The 3,845-nt window shown below is 43.1% G+C and overlaps 1 pseudogene; it reads right to left on the bottom strand.

The window, feature by feature from the left end:
- Positions 1–425: 425 nt before the first annotated feature.
- LOC129042688 (large ribosomal subunit protein uL22-like) lies at positions 426–1,008 on the bottom strand (annotated as a pseudogene).
- Positions 1,009–3,845: the final 2,837 nt, after the last annotated feature.

Below are 3,845 nucleotides of genomic sequence, written 5' to 3'. Positions count from 1 at the left end.
TGTGTCTTACTCCTTGCTGCTTTATGTTACACTCCTGATGCAAAGTCTTCATTTGAGCTCATTTATTTGGATAATAAAGACTTCCGAATCCTCAGTCCATCATCCAGTATTAATTATGGAACTTTTTTTTTTTTTGGAAACGGAGTCTCACTCTGTCACCCAGCCTAGAGTGCAGTGGTGTGATCTTGGCTCACAGAAACTTCTGCCTCCTGGGTTCAAGCTATTCTCCTGCCTCAGCCTCCTGAGTAGCTGGGATTACAGGTGCATGCCACCATGTCCGGCTCATTTTTATATTTTTACTAGAGACAGGATTTCACCATGTTGGTCAGGCTGGTCTCAAACTCCTAACCTCATAATCCACTCTCCTTGGCCTCCCAAAGTGCTGGGATTACAGGCATGAGCCATCACACTTGGCCTTTTTAAACTTCTAATTGCATTTATTTTAATGCTGAATTTACTCCCCTGCCATAAGTTTTTGTTTCTTCAATTTCTTCTGGGATATCTTTTTCTTCTGGGCAACTTCCTCTTCTGGTTTAGGAACAATCTGTTCCTTTTCGGTAAGGATCATCTCAATGTGGCAGGGATAGCTCATGTATGGGTCAATCTTACCATGAGCTCTGTAGGTTCAACAGCGCATCTTAGGTGCTTTGTTCACTAGGATATGCTCAATGACCAGAGAATCTACATCTAAACCCTTAAGTTCAGCATTACTCTCTGCATTTTTAAGAACGTGCAGCAAAAATTCAGCACTTTTTTGGGCCACCGAACTTGTGTCCAGCCCCACAGCTTGGCCTAGGCACATCTGCCAACTCCACCATTACAACATCGAAATGGTACGCACTGTTTCTGTAAAGTGACATTTTTCAGATACTTCGTGGCTTTTTGTATATGCATACCCTTGATGGCCTGGGCAGTTTCACGAGTGTTCTTAAAGAGAACACGAAGATTTGAACCTCTTGAGTTGCATGATTTTGTGCGGTTGTCAGGGTGAAGTGAATAGTGAACCATTTTCACAGATTGCCTCAGGCTGCTTAGGGAAACAGATAATTATGCCATCTTTAGCCTTGCATCTTCAGACAGAGAGAATCCAACTTGGATGCAAAACCTGGGTACGTCCTTCAGTCTTCTGTGCTCTCAAACACAAGTGATGATAATATCTGCCTTGGAAGACTGTGGTAAGGATGAGAAATCAAGTAAGAAAACTGCACCAGGTGCTCACTACTGCTCTCTACAACTTTAATCAACAAATCCCCAAACAACAGTCAGTCTTCTTCCAAGTTGTTGGAAGAAGCACTGGATGGGTCAGGGCACAGGACAGGCCCATTACTGGTGACCACCCCTGAGCCAGTTATCAACTCATCAAATTTAATAACTGAACTGCCTTCAAATATAAGCTACACAGAAGCAGAGATCTTAGTCTGTTTTGTTTACTGAAATCTCACATACCTAGACCAGTGCTTGGCACATAGTAAGTACTCAATAAAGATTTGTTAAGTTAATGAGTGTGATTCTGTGAGTGGCTCTGTCCTCACCCATATGTTCTGTAGCCCTCATCATATACCTGAGAAATCCATGCTGTCCATGCCGTGCTGTCTTCTGGCCCAAAACTGGTCCTGCCTCCCTCGGCCTCTCAGCTCCCAGAGGTATAGAGTGCAGACGGCCACACCCGCAAGAAACCGACAACTCCCTCTACTCTACCCATTTTCCACTTCCTAATTACCAAGATGTTTAAACTATAACATGAATAGCCACATTAAGGCCATTTGTTATATGTAAAGCAGGGGCATAGCACATTGATAATTAAGGCATCCCTCTGTGACAACCTACATGCTGGAGGTGTAATTACGTGTAAATACCCCTTCGTTTGGTAGCCTTTATTACTGGGCTTAAACATACATTCAGCTAGCTATTAGTGAAATTCTATAGTGTCCTAATGAACTGTTGTTTTAATAAATGGAGTAGGAGTTTTCCAGCCTGTATTATGTTTTCTCTGCTGATCCAGGGCAGTGATTCCGTGGTGTAATTTTTTTGGTGTCTGCATATTCTCCATTTTCATTATGGAAAACTCAAATCTCGGACACTCTTAGGACTGGAAAAACAGCCTCTTGACATTCTTTTCTGGTTCATATTGGCCATAGAAGAGATTTTTCCTTCTTTTAAGATTTGCTGCTCAGAGGGTCTCTACTCCATGCAAAAATAAGAAAACCCCACAGATTCCAGTTCTCTTCACATTTGGTTTCAAGGAAGCAAGAACTTACAATCAAGCCAACAACATGAATTTATTGTGGCCTTGCTGTCCATAGCCCTGAACTAGGACTATATTGAAATAGTATGTTTTTGAGTTGGACTAGCATTATATACAAGCCAATTTAAACATGTAGATCTCCATCTTATTCAAATGAGACAGAAAAGAAAGATGGTGGTAGAATGGGGTGTTTAACCCCTTCATGCCTTATCCTGGCTTCTGATGGTGTATAAAAGAGTGAATCCCAGAAAGGAGTAGAGACCTCCCCAGTCCTCTTCTGAGACTGGCTTTACTTGCTTTCTCTTCCCAGATCCTAAAGCAGCAGCTCCAGAGTGTCCCTGTAGGAGGGACTTCACCGTGGCTGTCAGGAGGCTGAAGTGCTTCAAGCTGCTGTTGCACAGCTAGTACATGGGGTGTACTTGACTCATCTGTTTGGGATGAATTGGGGCAGAGAATCAAAAGAGAATATGAAGGAATTAAAGGGGTTAAGACCACCTCTTAGAACAGCTACTTCAGATCCCCTGCTGGCTGAGGGGTAATGGGTCAAGTCACCCATCCTCAGAGACCTCTATTCTCAGTGCGTTGCACTCGGTGGGGCTCAATCCACATGTGGGGAAGAAACGACAGCTCCTATGGGTAAAGAGGTACCATTTCTCCTGTCCACCATGCAGCAATTTCAGAGATGTGGGTGCAGATGACCTCTGTGCTTCCCAAAACTCTGTGCTTTTAGAACCATAGGGGAGAGAAGGTGATTTTAGACACAATATACCATGTTATTGGCCAAAAGGAAGGCCAGGAGAGAAGTGGTTTAGAGAATTGCATTCAACAGGCACTGGAGCAGAGAAATATCTTAGTTCTGGAACCACAAGATGAAAAAGATGCACAGAGGAACTCATGGCCTCCAGGAAATGCCCATCAGACATTTCTCCAATGCTGAACCCCAAGTTTAATGTGTTTGTTGAATAAGTGGGTATTCCTGAATATTGTACATGTTTAGCCAAACCTCCAGGAGGCTGAGAAGTCCTCTAATGGCTGCCTCATGAAAATCAGAGTAGTGGACTGGAAAGATGGAGTTGGGGGCTGCTTGCTGGCCCCAGGATTGGTCTCTTCCCACCAACTCATCTTCCATCATCCCTCTCCAAGGCTATTTTCCAAACTCTTAATTCCTTTAAATGTTTCCACTGCACTCCACCTCTGCAAGAAGCCCTCCTTAATCACTGTACTTGCTATGCCTCTGGCTTTCCCTATATTTGTATCTTTTCTTCCTAGAGACAAACTGTGCACTGATTCTAAGAGGAATTTTCTTGAGAGTGAATTATGTGCCCAGAAATTAATCACTTGCAAGGAGTGGGGTTGAAGGGACGCCTTAATATATGGCAGGCTCTATACTAGGAACTTTATATGAATCATTCCCTTTGAGCCTCCCAACAATCCTGCATAATAACTAGTGTCTTTTAGACATATCAGAAAACCTAGGATCCTAAAAATAACTTCTCTCATACAGATAACAAAAGTTTGTTGCGTGTCTTATATGCGCCAGGCAAACTGCTAGGTCCTAGAGAGGCAACTTTGAAGAAGACAAATATAGACTCAATCCTCC

This window comes from Pongo pygmaeus, chromosome 7 (assembly GCF_028885625.2).
Source record: "Pongo pygmaeus isolate AG05252 chromosome 7, NHGRI_mPonPyg2-v2.0_pri, whole genome shotgun sequence".
NCBI classification, from domain to species: Eukaryota; Metazoa; Chordata; class Mammalia; order Primates; family Hominidae; genus Pongo; species Pongo pygmaeus.
This window is presented reverse-complemented; position numbering and strand designations above follow the sequence as displayed.